Genomic DNA, 23,557 nt, shown 5'->3' with positions numbered 1-23,557 from the left:
AGACTCCACACAGAAGGCACCCCAGCTGAGAATTGAACCAAAGAACCTCTTGCTGTGAGGCAACAACACTACCGCTGCACCACTGCATAATTGCAAATAACATTGTGGTAGTTTGTTTTATTAGGTACTGTAAAGTTAGGTAATCTCTTTCTCAAAGCTGATTGGATACCATTTGTGTATTCCGACTTAATGGAAGAGAATAACAGCAGTGCAATCATTCTATTAATACCACATGGATGTGGAAGTGAGTATGGGCATGCACATTAAGAACTGTAACAGACTGCTTATAAAAATGGAATCAAAGCACCAAAATGTTTCAGCATTCCAATAGTCATGTTACATAGTATGCACATTACATTATGTTAATAATGCAAGTTACAGTTGCTAGAAATGTACAGCAAATAAAGTAATTATGGACATGCACATAGCAGCTTCAGTTTATCATCTCTTCTGATGGTGAAATACAGTGATTGAGTATGTGTTCAGAATGAATGTAATACAAGTGCCTAGATACCAGCTGCTCGAATACCACTGTATCACAGCCAGAGACTAAGGTATCATGCGAGTCTCATGGGCTGTCCCTCAACCTCAAACTCACCTGCGTGTTAATTTGAGTGAGGTTCAGCAGCTGTGCATTGATAGAGGAGACATTGTACCTCACCTGAAGACAGTAGTCAAGTTCAAGCAAGGTAAGTGTAGCAGAACCACAGACGGAGTGGGAGAGGTGGAAGCATACATTAGGGTTTTAGGGGGTGAGATTTAGGATAGGGAGGGGGAGAGTTTTAGGGTTGTACAGCAGGAGGAAAGTTTGAGGTTAGGGAGCAATTCAGGACTTTAAGTTTAGAGAATGAGAGAGGAGTTTTAGGATTAGTGAGTGTGGGGAGTTTAGGGTTAGGGAGCAAGAGTGGAGTTTTAGGATTATGATGTGACTGGGAATTTAAGTTTAGAGAGTTGAAGTAGAGTTTTAGATTTCATGAGTTAAAATGAAGTTCAGATTCAGAAACAAGAGAGGTGTTCCATGGTTTCAGTTATGGACCAGCTGGCAGTTCAGGGGTCTATATGACGCTATCAAATGGACTAAATAGCGAATGTCATTTAGTCGATCCGATACTGTTGAAATGGCAAAATAGCAAAGTCATGGAACATTTAACTTTTTCCCAGGGAAAAAATTTGGTGGGCCGTCTTTGGGACTTTGCCATTTCCTCCACTATGGTGTGATCTCGGAGTTGGTATATTTTAGTAGGGTGGATGTGGGGGGCACAGCCCCTCACTTAAATTTGTGTTTAAGTTTATTTTTTTTTACGGAACAGCAAATTTTTCCCTGGGAAAAAATTTGCTGTTCCATTTGTTTGATATTTTGTTGTTTCGATATTATCGGTACAATGAAATATGATATAGACGCCAGTTCAGGGTTAGAGGTATGACTCTGGTAGGGCTATGCAGTTTAGCAAGATTACATGGTGGGTGGGCTAGTTAATTAACTAAGATAAAGCTATTGGCAGTTAGGGTACTTGATTTTTGTTGCAATTGACAGTGAGCAACTGTGTAATGAGCAACTGACATGCAGACACTTGCAGTAGACTCAGCCAGAATGGATATTTGAAGCAGAAAGACATACTGCAAGGAATGTAAGAAATAAACTGATACTTGAACAATGTATACACCTTAACAAAAGGATATAAAGACAAACTAAGAACAGTTTAAACATTTCAAACAAGCTGCTCATGAACTAGGCCAACACTGTACATTTAGAATCTTTCAGAAAAAAGTAATTCCTCTTGCAAAGGATTCTAAAGCACATTTTCCTTTATTTTCCTTTCTTCTGTCTTCATCAGTTACTACCGCAGTCTGAATATACAAAATGTTGTTATAATGTTTGTGACAAACTCTTGGACAATTTTTAATGTCAACACTTACATGTCTTTGCAGGAAGAATTTATAAGAGATTACAAGAAACATTATACTGTCAGTATGACTAATAATGCTTTACCTTGTTATATTTTTAAACATATTTTCTTCAGTGTTTTGATGATTATAACTCTTTACAAACTCTGCTACAATGCTTGTTTTCATATTCTTTTGCAGTGTTTTGGCGATGATGATGATGATTGCTTTCAAATTCTGAGAACATTTTGTATGTGCTTATATGGCAAACTCAAAATTCTAGCTTTCACACTTAATGATAGGGCAGCATTATTAATATTATTAAATCTCAACATTGTAGGGAACCGGAAATACATTGCTGTTTAGGTAGTATGCATCATCTGCTTAACTAAGGTACAGAGTTAAAACATCCCTTGACATATTGCAACAGCAACATACTGTTTGATTGACTGCACTAATGACAGCATTTGATTTATGATTACAGCAAGTGTATTTTACTCATTTGATATGCAAGCAATACTACCCCATAGGGTGTGTGCTACTATGCAAATAATACATGCCCAGGAGTGTTCTGAGGCCTGATGCACACACCATTAAAGGCATTATTGTGTTTAGAGAATGGGCTGCCTGTTAATTTGTTTTGTATTTCTTTATTTTGGTTTACATTTTAATTAGTGTGTGTGTGTGTGTTTGTGTGTGTGTGTGTGTGTGTGTGTGTGTGTGTGTGTGTGTGTGTGTGTGTGTGTGTGTGTATATTTAATTTTTTTTTTATTACATTTGTTAACCAGGTAGTGTCCAAATGGGCCAGGGACCCGTTTTCAGTGGAGACCTGGGGAGAAAAGCCCCACAGTAGTACAGAATAATACACGCATTAAAACAAGAAATACAATAGTACAATACCATCAGCAGAAATACAAACAGTAGTACAAAACAAGCAATAGTACAATGCAAGTACAGGGGGTCTTTTATATACTAAAACAAATTAAGATAGCAGAGGGTAGATAATTATCCTGAAGAGTGACAAGAGCACAGCCAATGACTAGTAAGATATTACTTTAGAGTGATTTGAACTTATTGTAAATAGGGATTTTGCTATTGTGTCTGTAAGAGTGTTCCAGAGATTGGCTATTTTATGTGAATAGAGAGAGTCGCCATGATAGTTGTGGGAGTTGGAAATCTTTAGTAAATGTTTGTTAGAAGATCTGAGAGCTCTAAGATTAGTACTAGATTGGACTAAGTAGGAAATAGCAGGGCAGTTGCTGTGATGATGGATTATTTTGTGGACTAGTGATAGTTGATTAAATGATAAAAGGTTGGGGAGCTCTAGCCAGTTTAACTGTGAGAGAGTTGAACAGTAGTGTGATCTGTGTGATTGATTAGTGCCATATTTAGCAATCTTATTGTAACATGATTCTAGATTGTTGAGGTCTGGTTTTCAAAGGTTTGTGCATATGAGAGAACCATACAGGAGAGTGTATAGCAGATTGGAGCAAGCAGTGGATAGCCTGACATTGGGAGTTAGGAATGGTTTGGACCTGTATAGTGAGTCTAGCTTGATATGGACTTTTGTGATCATTTGAGCAATATGTATATTCAATTTGTGGTTATCATCTATGGTAACACCTAAAAGTTTAGTATGGGTTTTGGGGACGATCTTGGTTCCATTTGTGGAGAAACTTGAGAGAGGGGGCTGGGAAGGTTTGGGTTTTTTGTTACTAAAATCTATAATTTTGATTTTGTTGGAATTTAAAATGAGTTGGTGCTGAGAGAGGTAAGTTTCAATGTCCTGAAGAGATGACTGCATTTTTAGTTTGTGTTCTTGGGGTGAGGAGGCAGATGAGTGTAGCATCCTCTGCATTCAGTACTACGGAGGCAAGTTGAGTGCTGATCTAAGGTTGTTCATGAATATGATAAAGAGAAGAGGACCGAGTATAGAACCTTGAGGTACACCCATGAAGATGGGGAGTAGGGGGGAAAGAGAGTTTTCCCATTTTGTAGCCTGTTGCTGATTGGAAAGTTAGCTATGGAAACAAGTAAGTGATGATGGACTGAGGCCATAGGCAGATAGTTTATTAAGGAGCAGCTGGTGAGACACTGTGTCAAAGGCCTTGGACATATCAAGAAAGATGGAAAAAACATGCTGGCCTTTGTTCATGAGATGATGAATGGTGTTAGTGAAGGTTAGGAGGGCAGTGCTGACAATATCTTTTGGTCTGAAGCCATGCTGAGGACTGGAAAGGAGTTTATTGTTAAGGAAGTAGCTAATGAGTTGGTCGTGGATGCATTTTTCTAAGATTTTTACAAGGGGGGAAAGGATGGCTCTTGGATAATAGTTAGTTCTTTGGAGGGTCAATCTTTGTGGATGGGTATAATGTGAGATATTTTCCATAGAAGTGGAACATATTGTTCTTTAATGGAGCGATTGATCAAGATTGAAACAGGGAGAGCAATAGAAGGAGTGGCAATTTTTAGGAATTCATTTGGGAGTTTATATGCAACTACGCAGCAAGGTTTAAGTTTGGTTAAGAGCACCTTTATATAACTAGTTTGTATGTGTGTGAAGGAGAAGGGGTTGTGATTATCTGGGGCAGGGGTGGGGACAGAAATTGGCTGGGTTGGTTGTCTACTAGGGATGTGCTGGTGTTAATGAAGTGGTGAAGTGGGAGTTGAATTAAGTTGAAATAAGGTCTAGGATGCTGAAGTGACTGGGGGAAGGGTTAAAGTTTGACCAGGGTTGAGGAGCTGGTTGATGGATTGCCAGAATTTTGGGGGTTTTATATATATATATATATATATATATATATATATATATATATATATATATATATATATGTATAGTTCCCCTTCACAAAGTCGAACATCCAGAAACTCGAAATGCATATGGCCGATGCCATATGCTTGAATTTCTGAAGCTCGACTTCGTAAAAGGGAACTACAATAAAAAGAACATAACACAAAAAAGTGTTACTGCAGGGGGGCAAGCCCCACTGCATCCCCCACACCCCCCGCTACTTATTTATTCCAACTCCAAGATTGCACTACAGCACAGAAAGGGAAATCTGCCATTCTACGCTATATGCCATTCACCTTTCACACAGTCGAGCTTCCACAATTTCGAGCATATGGTCTCGACCATATGCATTTTGAGATTGTGGCTGTTTGACTTTGTGAAGGGGAACCATATATATATATATATATATATATATATATATATATATATATATATAGATATAAATATATATATGTATATATATGGTTCCCATTCAGAAGCCTGAAACATCATAAGCCTGAAAATCAAAATCCTGAAACCAAAAGCCTGAAAATTCAGAATCCTGAAAACTCAAAATCCTGAAAGCCCAAAATCCCGAAAGACCAAAATCCTGAAACTCAAAATCCTGAAAACGCAAATAATGCTAATATGTCACTATAAAGACACTAATATCTACCAACTGACCCTGACCCTAACCCTAAGGTCCGTCACTATCGCACACTCACCTGACCCGCGCCCTAACCCTAACTCACTTAAACCACCCCTAACCCCAATATTTGTCACTATTGCATACATGCCTAACCTAAGCCCTAACCCTAACTCACTTAAACCGCCCCTAACCCTAAAATAAAACCAACCGCACACTTACCTGACCCCAACACATGACCTAACACCACAGGGCTAACAATAGCAAAGCCACAATGACATCAGTTTGTCTATTTTGTGTTTTCAGGATTTTGAGTTTCAGGATTTTGGTCTTTCGGGATTTTGGGCTTTCAGGATTTTGAGTTTTCAGGATTCTGAATTTTCAGGCTTTTGGTTTCAGGATTTTGATTTTCAGGCTTATGATGTTTCAGGCTTCTGAATGGGAACTATATATATATATATATATATATATATATATATATATATATATATATATGTTGGAGGAAGTATTTTACATCCAAAAAAAAAAAAAAAAAAATGCCCTTGGGCAGATAGCCTAGTATGAACCTATGTAAGTCCGGTAAGTATAAAGACACACACACACACACACACACACACACACACACACACACACACACACACACACACACACACACACACACACACACACACACACACACATATTCAGAAACACAGACAGACACACATATACATAAATATAAATACACACATTTAAAAATACAGACAGACTCACACACAAATGCATATGAGCAAACACACACACACACACACACACACACACACACACACACACACACACACACACACACACACACACACACCTTACAACCAATTTCAAACTTAGATGTTTAAAAAAATCATAAATTCAAGGTACTGCAGCTCTCTCATCCCATCTGACTCTGTGTGTAGGTTGCTTGGTCAACCCGTGTCTGCATCAGTTTCATCCAGGTATTCCTCCAATGTCCCCAGTGCATGTTTCCTGATTGCACTAAATTAGTCATTTGTTATATTTACACTTGCCTTTGTGGTTCTAGTCATGGTTATCCCACTTAATGCAGTTGTCCCTTTTCAGTGGCAACCTGGAACTATTGTTTGGTAAAATGACTTTCTCAGAGTCACACGGTAGGCAGACATAGTTATAAGGTATCAAACCATGTACCATGGGCACAGAAAACAGCTCATTAGAGCTTTAGTCCTCTTTGCTAACTGCCAGACTGTTTACACTTCCTGCAGGAAACTATCTAATACATTTTCTACAAATGCATATGCGTTCTACATCCAGTGAAAAATCACTAATCATTTTTTGCAGAAGGCAAATTTCATGCACAACCCCCCCCCCATTCCTTGTGTATACTAACAACATATCTGCTCATACCACAAGTAAAATAGAAAAATACATCTATAGGTGAAACACAGTTTGTGCTACTGAGGTTTTTATACTACAATTACATTGTGGGAGCTGATGCTTCAGGGAGATTTTATCATTTGCCATTTTTTTTAGGATATCTGCATTTGCACACAGATATATATATATATATATATATATATATATATATATATATATATATATATATATATATATAGATATAGATATATAGATATATATATATATAGAGAGAGAGAGAGAGAGAGCTTCAATTTGTAAATATTAAGATAAAATAAAAATAAATACATAAGAATGCATGCCTTATGTCTTTCTGCCGTTTTCTGTTAATGATGTGAAGTAAATATTTTATCCACAGCTTACAGTCTAAGTTGCTTGCCACATAAAACAACAGATTGTCATAGATTATTACAGGGTTCAGTCGGAATTTGGTATCTATACCATAATAAACCCATTCTGTTTGTTCATGAAAACAGTAGAATAGCACGATCATAAAAAAATGTGGGCCTCTGTGCTGTTATGTTCAGGGAAAATGTTTTTTTTTTCCCATTGCAAAAATTGGAACTGGGCTAGCATGACACCAGTATAACCTGAATGGGCACACTAACCTTAGCAAGCAAAATCAGTGTTTTTTTTAATTTATAATATTGCAAAGGTTAGACATGAAATCATCTCATTCACCTTTACCTTGATCAAATATGTCTTCCAAAGCTATATGTATTATGAAAATTAATAACAAACACAAAATTAAGCAATGCAACTGGAAGAAATAATCCAGTTTGCTTATTAGGCCTATTCTGTGTTTCACATACATGGATTATCTATTTTCTGATTATTAGAAAGGATGCCCTTTTATTTTTTTGTTCTTCCTATCTGTCTTTCATGATACTGGCCACAAATCCTGGTACCTATACACACCAGGTCTTCCAGCTATCTCCACCTTCCACCAGGGATCAACACAATAGATGCCCAATGGTTGACCTACCCACCAGGGATGGTAATACTCATCTCTTCATGAAACTTTCAGTCACCTGAGTTACTAATTGAACATAAGTTGCCTGCATTGTAGTCAGCTCTTTAGCCCTCTATGTCACTGGAGTGGCTCAGTGTGCTATATTATTGCATTTTATAGTAGATACGTGACAACTAAGTGATGCTACAGCAAAAGTTTAAAATCAGCAAGACACTTGAAATAACTGTGAGTGATAGAGTTGGTCTTAAATGCTTAAAGCTAGATATATAATAAGGGTAAATACAGAGTTGATGAATTAACTAAAATATTTATTTAACCCTAGTAACTCATACATTTATTAAAAGAAATCAAGGCAATCTCCATTCAAATTATCTCATTAGCAATAAACCATTGTCCATCTTTCGCCTGTTTCTGATAGCTATTACAACTTCTTCTTCTCTTTACAATTTTTTTTTCTTACTCTTTTAGGTTTGAACTTGTTCTGCAATATTGATGCAGTAACTGCATGGGTTGCTTAATTGGTACCAATAGCCCACTTTGTCCCCTTGAGTCACAAGAGATTTGATTTCTGATGTGTTGCATGATGACTACACTAGTAAGTTTAAAGAACAACAATACAACACACTGCAGTACCTAAATAAAGGTGAGTTAGTGGTAACCAGCTGAATTCATTGGGTAGTCTTATGATTATATTAATTGCTCACTTTTTTGCACTTCTTGTCTATAGCAAATTGATGTAAGTTTTCTGTTTCCATTCTACATATGCAGATTTATGGTCACTTACAGAATTGGGTGTGACTACGGCATTAACTATATTCTGATGGATGTGAGGTAGTATCCATTGAAGGGTACTGTGTCTCCCTCATAATTTACCTATTATTTTTATGGTAAATATATATTTGTCTAACTTGTGAAAGCCTGTGGTGGGATTTGTTTTTTTCCAGTCAATATTAAAGCCACCTAAAACAATAAACCTATTTTGATGCTCCTGATAATACAGTGCAAGGTATATTCTGTAAATGATGTTGGAACATTTGGGAAAAAGTAGGTAGAGAAAATATTTACAATTTTATATTTCTTTCAATTTATTGCAGTTATTATGCATCCAGTAGATACGAGGCATCAATCTGTGTAACATTCATAGAGCATTTGGTAGAATTTTCCTGTGTTTTGAGACTTTCATTACAATGAATGACCTTATAATGGGGATGTAGGATTTTGGTGTTTGATAAAGGCTGTTAAAACATGCCCCAGCAGGAGCTACATGATCAGGGCTATTCCTGCATAACCAACTATAAGCATGGTCATCTTGTTGCATAAACTTCTAACATTTAAATTATGAAAAAAGAAACCACCAAATACCATGAGTATCCAAGTCCACCAATATGATAAAAACTGTAAGTAGTTCCCAAAAAATATGTGAACTGAGACACGACTGAAGGATTCCGTATATAGTAGCTTTTATTACCAGTGACAACACAACATAAATTCTTTCACAGTAACACTGTTTCATCAGATGTAATAATAGCAGGGTCAAACCTCATTAAATAACACAATCAATCAGGTATCTAATCAATAGTCAGCACATATACAATTAAAGTGCAAATGCCCTTATTTTTATTTTATAGAACCAACCATCATACTAGAATAAAAGAAACACATATAGCAAAACTTACTAAATACAAAAACAATATAAAAATGATATATAAAAAACTATAACATATATATATATATATATATATATATATATATATATTTATATATATATATATATATATATATATATATATATAAAATATCTATAAATTATAAAAACTTGATTATCTAAATAGTGGTCTGGCTTTGAGCATGGGTTTAATGGGGGACTTTATCATTCAAACCATGACCAAAATCACCCCAAAGTCTAACAATCCATTTCTCTTTCAGCTGCTCTATGAGATTTCTCACATCACCACCATGTTTGCCCCATACACTCTCCCAATGACTAAGAATTTAAAACTATGTAGTGCTGTAGTATCCTTAATATGTTTTGCCAGGGCATTAGTCATTGTCACATTATTAATATGATATAGTGTTCTCTAACCCTATTCCTAAGACCTCTATCCATTTTACCTAAATAAAACTTATGATGGACCATGCAGTAGACTAAATAAACCACATGCATGGACTGACAGGTGTCAGCAACATTAAGTACATTATTTCTTATGCTGATCAGGATGGAAAAAAGTGCGTTTGCTATCAAAATGTCTACAAACATTACATTTACCGCAGGGTCTGGTATAACTCAAACTGCCAATTGCCTTTTTAAGGACTTTATATTTATTTATTTACATTTGTTTACCCGGTAATGTCTGACTGGGCAACATCGGCCATTTTCAGCATAGACATGGAGAGAAAAGCTCCTTATAAGCAACATAGTTATACAAAAACTATAAAAAATGCAACTGTATGGTTGCATATTAACAAGAGGGTTATAAAAACAGAGACAACATTTCAATAATCAGTGAATACAGTACAATTAAAATAAATTGTGGTGGTTTTGTGTGTGTTTTTTTTTTTTTTTTGTAGAACTAGTATTAATGAAAATTGAAGAAAAGGATGAGGTATCATCATCATCAAGGAGAACACGAGGTATATGAGAGGAAGAAGAGAGACATGAAAGCAGAGAAAGAAACAGGGTTAGTCTGGAGGACAGCATGAGCATATCCAGTGAGTAGATAAGTAATGTTTTAGGGCTTGTTTGAAGTCGTGGGTATTGTTGATGGATAGAATATGTTGAGAAAGTTTGTTCCAATATTTGGCAATTTTATGACAATATAAGGAGTCTCCACGTGAGTTATGTGTTTTGTTAACTTTAAACGGCATTTTATCAACTAACCTATGGGACTTAAGGTTAGTATAGGGTTGAACAAGGTCAGATAGAGCTGTGCAGCAATCAGGTTTATACAGGACTGAATAGGCAATTAATAGCCGATTTAATGTTAAGTAAGTCTGGGAATTCTAACCAGCCCAGGTGATGGAGGGCAGTGCAGTGATGTGATTTTTGAGGCTGGTTGCATGCAAATTTGGCTATTGTATTATAACAAGATTCAAGGTTATTTAATTCTACTTTATGAAGGTTGGTGAATATCTGCAAGCAGTAAAGTAATGAGGATAACAGGTGGGTTCTTGCTGTTACAAGTCTGGCATGGCTGGTAAGACAGGGTCTGGCTCTATAGGAGGTTCTGAGTTTTACATGGACTTTTTTAATTGTCAGTGCTCAATGCATTGTCAGTAGTGACCCCAAGTAATTTTGTTTGTTCAACATGTTCTATTGTAGTGCCATTGGAAGAAAAGATAGAGAGGTGGATGATTATTCAGTAGGGAGGCATTTGAAAAGACCATAAGCTTCATTTTATTGGGGTTTAGTTTAAGCTGATGGGCTGCTCAGTAGTTTTCAGTATTATTCAGGGCAGTCTGAGTTTTTATTTGGAGGCCATCAACAGTGGAAGCTTAACAGATGAGGGAGGTGTCATCTGCGTATTGGATGATTTTGGCAGGGTTAGTGGCAGAGCTAAGGTCATTAGTAAAAACAGTAAAGAGTAGTGGTTCAAGGACTGATCCTTGAGGCACTGCTACAGAGATAGGTAGCTGTGGGGGGAGTTTTTTATCCCACAAGGAGGCCTGTTTTCTATTAGAAAGGTAGCTATGGAACCAGCTTAGGACTTTGAGACAGAAGTTGTAGGAGGACAGTTTATTTAAAAGGATTTGATAAGATAGTGTCAAAGGCTTTTGACATGTCTAGGAAGGTGGCAGAGACAAGTTGGTTGTTGGTTTTGAGGTGACTGATGTTACTTGTAAAACTTATGAGGGCTGTATTAGTACTGTGCGTAGGTTGAAAGCTATGTTGTGTCTCAGATAAGAGGTTATTTTTCAGGAAGTAGTCTAATATTTGTTTCTGAATACACTTTTCTAAAATTTTGGCTAGAGGCGAGAGAATGGCTATAGCAGTTGGATATATTTGTTGAGGGACCACCTTTATAAAGTGATAAGGCATGGGATATTTTCCATAGGAGAGGTACATACTGTTCAGAGATAGAACGGTTGATTCGAATAGATATATGGTATGCAATGGTTGTGGCTGCTAATTTCAAGAAGTCTCCAGGTAGTTGATCAGCAGCAAGAGTACAAGGTTTTACCTTAGAGAGAAGGTTTTGTATGTAACTAATTTGGATGGGTTCAAGTTTGAAATAGTAAGGTGGCTAGGTGGTGGGGGTGGGTATTGTAAGAGGAGAATTAGCAGTATTGTTTAGTAGAGAAGTTATTGAGGTAATGAAATGGGAATTGAATTGGGTGCTATAAAGTCTGTAGTAGAGGTGGTTGCTGGGACTGGGATAGAGGGTTTTCCAGGGTTAAGAAGGATGTTAATTGATTGCCAGAATTTCTTAGGATTTTTTTTGGTATTTTAGTTGACAAGATTGAAAGAATACTTTTTTATCTTGTTTGATTTGTTTCTTGGCTTGATTTTGGAGTTATTGGTATATGTTGAGATTAACATTACTTCTGTTAGTAAGATAAAAAGACCATGTTCTATCCTTTTGCTTGAGTAATAGGGTTTTTTCTTTTGCTAACCAGGGGAGTTTTTTGTACGAATCTTCCTGAGTGGAACAAGCTTATTTAAAGTTTTCAGGAAATCATTATTAAAATACTGCACAGCAAGGTCTAATTGTAGAGTTTTTAGAGGTGTCCAGTTATGTTGTCTTAGGAGTGTGTTAAATACGGATGGGGAAAATTGTATTTTGTTACGAATGTACTGGAATGAAATATTAATGCAGTTGTTTGGATTTTTCCTTATTAGATCTGCAGGGAAGTGATCCCTTAAAGTGTCAGGTAGACAGTCTGCTTCATAGTTAATATTAGATTTGTTGGTCAAAATCCAGTCTAGGGTAGATTGTCTGTTTCTATGCTTGTCTATGTGTGTTGGATGGTGAATATTTTGACTGAAGTTGTATAAGTTTATAAAATTTGTTGGTGAAGTAAAGGAGCAGGTGAGACAGTCAAGGTTAAAGTCGCCTAGTATAACTGTTTCATGGTTAAAGTTAGTTCAGGCCCATTCAAGGATAATTTCAATATTCTGGAGGTTATTTGCAGGGGGAAGTAGATAGCTATTAAGACAATAGACTTATGTTTATTTATATCTAGTCTAGCAGCTAAGATTTCTGAATTAGGGAGGGTGGGTTTGGTGGAGTTAAGTTGAACTACATTATGGTTGTCCTTGTACATGACAGCAATGTCTCCACCACATTTAGATAATCTATCTTTTCTGATAATACTATACCAATTAGGGAGCAGTTATTCTGAACTGATATGGGGCTTAAGCCAGGTTTCAGTTATAATGGTTATGTTTGGGGATTAAAGGGCAATGGCAGCATGAAATTCATGGACTTTATTGAGGAAGCTTCTGAGGTTGAAATTTATGATGAGAAAGTCAGAGTTACATTTTTTTAGGGGTAGATTAGATGATGTAGGGAAATTAGAAGTTGAGGATAGTGAAGGGGGTAGGTTAGAGTAAGTAGTGATAGCAGGGCCTGGGTTAGGGTGTATGTCGGATTTGAGTTTGAGATGAGTACAAGAGTGTAGGATATGTAACTTTAGTTTGGAAGATAGTCTGTTATTTATGTAAAGGGTATTAGTAGGCTGTGTGTGTTAAAGTACTTAAGAGAGAAGAGTAGTTTTGGAGAGGGAAGAAAAAGATGAGGAGAGATGAAAATAGAGGCCTTACTATGACAATGGTTTGGTACGATAGGAAATATGGGAGAGAGGTAATGTCTGAGAAGATGGGTTTGGTATGAGGTAGAGTACAGGGCAAGGGATAGTAGAGCTAGTATAAGACTAAGAGAAATGGTGAGTGTTTTTGAGGGCATGTTAGAGCTGTTATTAAATATTGCAAAAAGAAAGAAAGTGATTTAAGGGAAGTAGCAGACTTGTGGGGTAAAACGTTAATAAATTATTTTAAATAGAGGTGTTTGAAGTGGGTGTATTAAGAAAATAGTATGGAATGAGTAGTGGTGGAGTAGTAGAAACAGAGTGCAGGGTAATATTTTGATAATAGATAGGGTGAAGTGGGAGAGAAAGGTATTTTATGGCTCCTAAGGCGTCTATTTTATTAACTGAAGGGAAGGAAGTATGATGTTAATTGGATGAGGTGGGTGTTAAATTGGTGCTGTCATAGAGGGGTGTGGTTTGGTTAACTATAAATTGCTGGAGTCTGGGAGTATGTGGGAATGGTGGTAGGGTAGGGGAGCAGAGTGAGCCTGAGCAAAGCGAGGACGGATGGAGTGGGGCTACACCCAGGTTGGGCATCAGTAGTTTAGAGTAGTCAATCAATAATACCATAGGCTGCAATAGCAAAAGAAAGTGAGTACTACCAGGGTAATTAAGGAGAAAAAAGCTATATATCTAAAAGGCAAGCTGTACAATAAGTAATAATACTGTTCAGCTAGGTTAGCCTAAGGACAAAGATACAGACTGAGAAACTTAGTGGGGAATGAAAGTAGAGGGAACCGAGGTAATATAAAGAAAAGAGCAAGTGGTGTGGCAATATAAGAATAAGAGAAGAGCAAGTAGCAAGGCAAGAGAGAGGGAAATAAAAAAGCTGGATATTGAGTATGGTACAGGGAAGGGATACAATAAGGAGATGGAAGGGAAGAAAAGTTTGGACTGCTGGCATCCCCGATATGTTTAAACATAAATTTCGGTTGTTCACCTAATATTTCCTTAATCTCCCCATCAGTGGTTAACACTGACCAAAACTTCTTAACAATTTGTGTACAAGAATTAACGTCACTTCAATAATGTATGAGAACCTTTAAAGAACATTCGTTACATTTATTAAATTAGTTGCCTATACCCCTATGGTTGCTTGAAAAATATGGCCTAGCTGATTCATCTCTCAATTGTACTACCTCCTCTACAACATGATGTATTTCAGACTCACTTTATCCCCTATCCTTAAAAGACCTTGTCAAACCATTTGTATGACTATAAAAGTCTTCATCATTGGTACTGAGTCTAGATGCCCTAAAAGCTTGACTCTTCTTCACATTCTTAAAAATATGTGGTGGATGCTTACTTTCACAATATAGAAGATGATTACAATGGCAGGGTTTCCTATACAACCTAGTTGAAACCTTACCTTCTCTATCCACTATAACTCTCATGTCTAAAAAATCTATTGTGCTATTCAAGGGCTTAGATGAAAACTGAAGATAAGATGTACTCGAATTAATGTACCTCTCAAAAGCATAGAAATCTTCTAGACCACCACCTCAAATTAAAAAGAGGTCATCTAAAAATCTTCAGTAAAAAATTATTGATTTACGAAAAGGTCCCTTTACAACATGCTCAAGCTCCCACACCACCATGACCATGTTGGCATAGCTATGGGCACATGAAGTGCCCATAGCTGCACCATTATTTTGCCAATAATATACATCATTAAACAGAAAAACATTATATTCTAAAATATATACTAATAAAGTACATAATAATTATATTCTGTCAGCAGTAAAATCTGTATGCTCACTCAAATAGCATTTAATACTAAGACCAACATCATTAGGAATCACTGTAAATGGTGACTTGACATCAGGAGTCACCAATAAAAAATTATTAGTGTCAGATATAAACCCATTAATGTTAGAAAACAAGTCTCCCAAAAAAAAATGACAAGTATCTCTCAAAATAAATATATTAGAATTCAAAAAAGGTCTAAACATTTTTTCAATAAATATAGACATAGGTTCAGTACACCAATGGTGTCCTGACACAACAGGACATAATGGAGGATGAGATGGATCTTTGTGTAATTTTGCAAGAACATAGATGATAGGTATGAGTGGTTTATCAGCCATAAAATATTCAAGTAAAGACTTTAAAATAATCTTATTATTAAACAAAAATTTCAACTTACATTGAACATCAAAAATCATATAATAAACATGTTTCTTAGTCACTTTACTATAAAAACAGCATAAGCTAACAATAACTTCATTTCAGTTTCACACCAGTTAGCATCTAACACAACAATTGGTCCTCCTTTATCAGCTGGTTCAATTGAGGTATTCTTATTATTTTGTAAACTACGTAAATAATTAAGCAAATTTTTCATTAAATTACAGTGTTTAAACTTCCTATCTCTCATAACCAGAATCATTCAACCTATAAATCTCATCAATGCACAGTTTCTCAAAAGCTGCCACTAAAGGATTCAGAACAGGAATATATACACTGGGCTTCCTAAAATGATTAAACATACTATTATTAGACAACATATCATCAGATATTTGTATAGCACAGGCACTTTTTTCCATCCTGATCATCAGAAGAAATATGTATTTAATGTTGTTGATACCTGTGAGCCCATGCATGTGGTTTATTTAGTCTACTGCATGGTCTGTCATACAGTTTATGTAGGCAAAATGGATAGGGCTCTTAGGAATAGGGTTAGAGGACATGTATATCATATTAGTAATGGGACAATGACTAATGCCCTGGCAAAACATGTTAAGGATAGTTTAGGCATACTATCTCCCCTTACCTTAACGCTTTCTCAACTAAAACATTTATTTTCTGATACTTTTCTCTCCTCTCCTAGCTTTGTTGGAAGCAAAAAAAAACAAAAAAAAAATTGTTTGGTTTATCCGCCTTACTGTGCTATGTGAATTCATGGACATAAAATGTTTCTTGTGCTCCAAATGTCCAATAAAAAAGGTCTTCTATGTGTAACTTTATAACTGCTACTACAACATATGTTAATCGGTTACATACTTATGTAATTGTATTCTTCTTTTTTTGGACTCTCTGTATAATATTTATTTTGGGAGCTTTTCTCCTCGGGCCTCAACTACAAATGGACATATATCCAGTTAGACTAGCCCAGTCAACAAATGTAAAATAAATAATAAAAATAAATAGGGATACTACAGCACTACATAGTTTTAAATTCTTAGTCATTGGGAGAGTGTATGAGGGCAAATGTAGTGGTGATGTGAGAAATCTCACAGAGCAGCTGGAAGCAAAATGGATTAGGGGTGATTTTGGTCATGGTTTGAATGATAAAGTCCCCATTAAACCCATGCTCAAACCCAGACCACTATTTACATAATCATGTTTTTTTTATAATTTATACATATTATTTATCTAATTTGTATAGTTTTTTATATATAATTTTTATATTGTTTCATATTTAGTAAGTTTCGCTATACGTGTTTATTTTATTCTAATATGATAGCTGGTTTTATAAAATAAAAATAAGAGTACTCGCACTTTAATTACATATGTGCTTACGATTGGTTAGATATCTGATTGATTGTGTTATTTAATGAGGTTTAACCCTGCTATTATTACATCTGATGAAGCAGTGTTACTGCGAAAGCATTAATGTTGAGTTGTCACTGGTAATAAAAGCTGCTATATACTGGATCCTTCAGTCGTGTCTCAGTTCACATATTTTTTGGGAACTTCTAACATTTAAATGAAAAATGCTCAAGCTGCAGCATTTTATCTTTAAGGCGAGAATGGATCTGATAATTCAACAATTTCAAAGTTAGGATGTGAGTTTGGAAGAACACTGCCAAATGAATGTAGTGGTGCCACTATGCTTCAATTTTTTTTGAACCTTAACTTATGCCTCATTTTGTGAAACATATTAATGCATACATCAAATAACTGGAAGGAGAGAATCAATTCTCAAATGTAAGCTGTTCTGAAATATTGTTATAGTTTAGGTTTCTGGATACAATAAACATGTGACTATAAGTATTTTTATGATTTAGTGATTTAGGTTATGTAGTGTTTGTAGGACAGCAGAATAATTATCATGCCCAGAAATGATAACAGTCAGAAATAAAGCAAAACAAAAGGCAACTATTGCTTCAAGCGCAGGGGGTATCTTTAGGAAGTAAAATATTTCCTTTACAATATGTTCAGAAAGTGAAATGCTGCCAATATGATTGGTTGGCTGGCTGGCTGACTGTAGGTATAGTTGAAAGGGATATTTATGTCAGAGTAGTTTAAGAAGCATTGGTGCATGACAGATCTACCTCAGTATCCAGCATTATTAAGGGTTATAGAAAGCGTACTGCATTATCTATATTGTTCAGAGATCTTGAATAGATGTTTTTCCACCCAGTTCAACATGACTGGGTTTGCTTTAATATTTTATCAAGCGTTTTATATTAAAAAAGTAATATATAAATGAATAATAATGAAAGATTGTTCTAATTATGTTTTAATCTAGCAACTAATCCTGCTACATCTTCCAAACAAATAATTCCTTTTACATATTACTATTTCATGTAAGGGTTGGGGCAGCAGGAACCAAACTGTGCATATTGGACATAGCTAGCTAATTTTATGAGGTGGGGGCGAGTGGTGCCATGGTTACCTCACAGTGTTTGGCTGCCTACTACAGTTCCTGGATGGGGGTGACCTTTATTGTGCAGTCTATTTGTCACCTCTAACTATAGACAGGTCTTTTCTTGGTGTTTTTGTTCCTTCCTGCATCCTAAACATGTGAAGTAGGTGAATTCCTACTCTTTAAAATTGTCAGTAGCTGTGTGTCTTTTGTGAGAGTGAGTGTGTGCATCTTATGAAGGATCACACTACCCCATTCAGGATTAATTTTGCTCCATTGCACCCAGTGAGTGCTGGGATAGCCTATGACACCCATGTGATCCTCAGCTAGATTAAGTATGTACTCAAAGAATAAATTAATAGTTGTGTAGGTACAAACTATGTTAGGAAATAGAATTACATACATGCAAAAGATTTTATGGATAAAGTGCATCTAGTAATAATATCTGACAGTTTGCTACACTTACAAGATAGTAAGGCATTGCAGTGAAAGGAGAGTCCTAAATATCAATTATTTTTCAAGGTTATAAATGGGAACTACAACACAGACACACACACACACACACACACACACACACACACACACACACACACACACACACACACACACACACACACACGCTCACCTGCACATGACTGAATCTCTTTTTTTTTATCAAAATTATTTAAAAAATTGCATCATGATTCTTTGCTACAGACAGCAATTAGTTGATGATTATAATCATTAAAGTGTTCACAGTTTCATCTTCGTGTATTGTGTGTCATGTCATATGGGTCTATAATTAGTAAGCAGTGCTAGCATGTTTTTAATGACACAAAACATCACTTCTGTATACAGAACTGTACATGGTCCTTATTTCTGTTGCCTACTAAATACAATACATGTTCTTGATGGATATCCGTTTAAATTCCATGGAGTAGAACTGCACTCTTAGGAATAAAAAGACTGTGTGCTGCTACAGGACATATACATCACATTTAAGGTTATGTCTGTCTTTCTCCTTCTCTAAGATAAAATGATCCAAGAGTCAGTATGTATAAATTTCAGGGTTTGGAGGTGCAGAAGGTTATACTGCTTTAATTACCTTTGAATAAATTTTGATATCTACTGTATTTGTTTTAAACACACACCCCCAGATTCAGCAAACTTCCATGCAGAAATAGCTTATTCCTGCACGGAAGGGACCATTCCAGTGCAGCATGGCAGTGCGCCATGCATATGTAGGAAGGCATGCTGCCGTGCTCTAAATCGGACATGGTTCTGTGTATGAGCACTGGGGGTGTGTCCTTGCAGAGCATGGACACTAAATATGATCCCTGTGCTCAAAAAGTGCCGTACGGCACTTCCGAAGCCATACTGGCATAATATTAAAGCTTAGTTCTAATATTATGCCAGTATTTCAGTGTTGGCGGACACTGAAAAATAAAAAAAATGGCAGTAGGAAAGCAATACAGGGGATGTGTCACAGCCTCTGTGACACAGCCCCTGTATTGCTAAAGTGCCATACGGCTCTTCTGCAGTCCGCAGAAGCAGGAAATGTGTGCAGATGCACACATAACAGGGGATAAATCCCCTAAGTGTACACATGCACAACCCCAGCCCCACAAAATACATAAAGCCCATACTGTACATGTCATGCATCAGCATGAAACATGCACAGAATCTTGAAAGCTCAGTCATTGCAGTATGTCAAAAACACAGTCCCAAGTAGTTGTCACAGCACCACAATACACACCCCATAACCTACAGAAAATAATAATAATATAACCTTGTATGTAATGCCCTAAGGGATGTTTAAGTGTAGCTAAGTAGGTATGTACATTACAGCTTAAACATCCCATAGGAGTTTAATGAAAATAGATAAGAAAAATATCCACGCCATTAGAGTATAGTGGCTAGAGTTACAGCTTGGTATGCAGTGTTCGAGTCCCAAGACAGGCAATTTATCTTATCATGTGAAACTAGTGTTAAAATTATTGTAGTAAACATAAATTATGTAGCAATTATTTTTTGTCAACCAGGGTAGAGTAGCAGTTCCAAAAGTGACATCTCATTGTAGAAAAGCTGTGAATCCCCCATATAAACACACGTGCCCTATACAGTATAGTCACACAAGAATATAATGCAATGAAACCACATAGGGAGATGATATGGAAGATAAACATAAAAGTATAAATGTGTATGTAAATATTTAATTTTATATCATACAATGACTGGCCATTAACATACAGAAATGAGTACGCTAAATGGCCTGCCCAAACAGAGTGCCCGTTGTAACTCCGAGAGTATAGAAATGGAAAAAGGTCCAGATGCCTGGACTGTTTCCATTTGTATAGCACCTGTGTGTATTTCCAGTCTGCAGAGATAGCGATGGGGAAATGAAGATCTCCGCTGTATTTTGAACATATCTCGCTATGTGTGACGAGTTGAAGAACACGTATAACATAGCAAGATATCATAAAAAAATGCAATGGAGATCTTCCTCTCAACAAAGAAAGGAAGATCTCTGTTGCCTTTTTAATATGTCTCACTATCTTATATGAGTTCATCTCCTCTTATAACATACCGAGATATGTTAAAAAAAGCAATTGAGATCCCCGTCTCTGTCGCTACTTCTGCACAGCACTGGCGTACTATGTAAGTGTGGGAACACGTCCCTTACTCATTTGCAGTACATCAGAAATAGCCCAGGATACCAGAAAACTGTGGAAGGACAGCATAGAGGCATAATACAATGACATTATTTAAGAAAGGTAAGTATTGTTTACTTAAATAATGTCATCGTAGAATAGCAATAGCCCATGGCTGTATGTGGGAAATGCTGGACTTAGCCACAGTTGACATTGTATGGTCATGAGGGCATTGCCCTCGTGACCAAGCCACAGCAACTGTAGGTAAACCCAGCATTATCCACACCCACCTGTGGGTTATTGCTTAAATATAACATTATATGTGTGATATGCAGAAAGGTGCCTTAATCAGTTTATATCCCAAAGACCTTGTTCTGACCAGCAGCAAAATAGCCAGCCCTGCCAAGTTTCAAACTCAGGACACCGTCTGCAACAATCACACCAACATACCACTATACCATCTGACCTGTAAGATGCTGTAGTGCTTTAACGAACATATCCTGCAGTCAGGTCATTTAACATTAATAAAAAAAAAACAGCAGTCACAAGTGTTGAACCTATGACCCTAAGCACTTTAATCAGAGAAATGTATTAGTACACCAATTGACCTTTAGGAAGTACTGCTGATTTTTCAATTATATCATGCAATAGAGGCATACAGCATTAGGGGAAAAGTTTCGTGGAACCCTTTGTGTATTGTATATAGACATACACACACACACACATATATATATATATATATATATATATATATATATATATATATATATATATATATATATATGTCAGATTAAACATATATATGTAAATGTACAGTCATGCTATAGATATACAGGGTCTATATTATGTGCTCGAAGGTTTAAAACTTCAACACTCATATGAACAACACCATATGAGTAAAGTTTTAAAACTTCAAGCAAATAATAAAAAAATTAAAAAAAAAAAAAAAAAAAAAAAAAAAAAAACCTTACCTGAATGCTACAGGCAGGGGGACAAGCCAAAACATGCAGTGCAGTTATTTCTCCAAACCACCCCTCCCAACCTGTTAGTGCAAGGAACCTGTAGAAAGACTGTAAAGGGGGGAGGGTGAACCACATATATGGACATAGTTAGAAAATTGTTGTTACAAATGAAGATGTGTTACAGCAACAGTGTGTGTTTCAGCAGGCAATCACTGAATGATATGGTGATGAGAACTGAAATGTCATGTCATGTGTTAACTGACATAAATCCTTGGATCATCACCATGATTTACCAGACAAATAGAAATAAATTGTGGAACTGAACAAATGTATGGTCCAAACATCTGGACATTCTGTGGAAAATCTGGCTGTGGATAGGTATGCTCAGAACCCCTTAATGCAATGAATGTGGACCAAGCCTGACAAAGTGGGGGGACAAAGGCATGAAAATAGGAGCATATCCAAAATACATGAGTAGATAAGGTGAAAACGTTCATGTAGTAACAGTATATGTCCTAACATATCAACTGAAATATCACAATTCCAGGACTTAATTGCTTCACATTAGTGACTGACCTCAGTCCCCACATCATCCCATTGATGTGCATGCATACATAACAGTTATGGGGACCAGACCAAAGATATTGGCCATATAACTGGACATCCTATGAATATGTGGACATAACACAACAGTAGGGAAACTACACTGAGCTACCGAGCAATGTCTAGACTACAATCAGACTCACATAACACTACCCAGGTCCAGCTCTGGGGCTGTACACATGCAGTAGCAAATATAACAGGCAGTACAGGGATGTAATACTAGTGGAACACACACACTGGTGTGAAAGTGCATACCCCTAAACAAGTGCACAACAGTGACATCAACATACCAGTAAGCAGACTGAACATGGCAGTATAATACTGTGAGAGCAACCACATACTGTTTGCCACTCACACATTACCCATACATATACTGCCCCAATCCACAGTGTACTGGGAATCTAGAGGTGTTACATGACATGTTACAGTCAGCCCCCACAAGCATACGGACCTGATAGACCACCAGCAGCTGTAGCAGCATGCAGAGTTAGATAGGTAAAGGATGTATGGCACTCACAGCTGCTACTCTCCCTACCCAGCCTAAAAAACATAAACACACAACACTGCTACACAACCTTGGCAGTCTGTTCACAATGGCCAGACAGGCATACTGTCATATGTGCAGATTTCCACATAATTACCAGGGTGTGGATGCATAACCCTGGCTACCGCTGCATACCATGGCAAGGAGTCTGCCAGGTCATTGTCATGCTAACTGGTGTGCATTTGGTAATTAATGATATACCATACCTCTACTCCTCGTAGTGCAGGACATCTGGACAACACATGGCATACGTATGGGACAGGGGGCTGGAAAGAGGGACATATCACATATATTAGTGTTACAAATTGAGACAGCAGCTGCTGTCTCAATTGTGTTCTTATAACATCACATTCCTGAAGGAAATGATGTGGAATACAAATGGATGACAACATGTACTGACTGCAATTCTCATATGATCCTGTCAACCTCATAAAAACAGATGTTGCTCAAGGAACAGACCAAGCATAATAGGCAAACATATGGCCAGTCTGTGGACAACATGCCAGTTGAGAGTTATGCCAGAGGCATATCACTATCAGATGTCAAGTCACCCAGTAAATGCATGTCCAGACAAATCCTGTCAATGTAGCAACCCCTATATGTATAACAATGTTAATGACATACAAGCTGTATGAAACTCTGAAACATTGTCCCCCATGTTGCTGGGCTGTCTCTACAGGTCCTGTCCTGTGAGGTAATTCCACCTACTGTATGTGAAGCTGCAGCCCCTACACCTCTGTAATGT

At 36.7% G+C, this 23,557-nt stretch overlaps 1 protein-coding gene across 1 annotated transcript in view; it reads left to right on the top strand.

The window, feature by feature from the left end:
• The window catches only part of HTR4 (5-hydroxytryptamine receptor 4), a 3,476,249-nt gene that overhangs the window by 232,564 nt on the left and 3,220,128 nt on the right, over positions 1-23,557 (top strand). The window lies entirely within an intron of this gene.

The sequence above is a fragment of the Protopterus annectens genome, chromosome 4.part0, assembly GCF_019279795.1.
Source record: "Protopterus annectens isolate FY-2018-M chromosome 4.part0, PAN1.0, whole genome shotgun sequence".
NCBI lineage: Eukaryota > Metazoa > Chordata > Ceratodontiformes > Protopteridae > Protopterus > Protopterus annectens.
The sequence above is the reverse complement of the archived record's forward strand: the minus strand, read 5'-3'. Positions and strand labels throughout refer to the sequence as shown.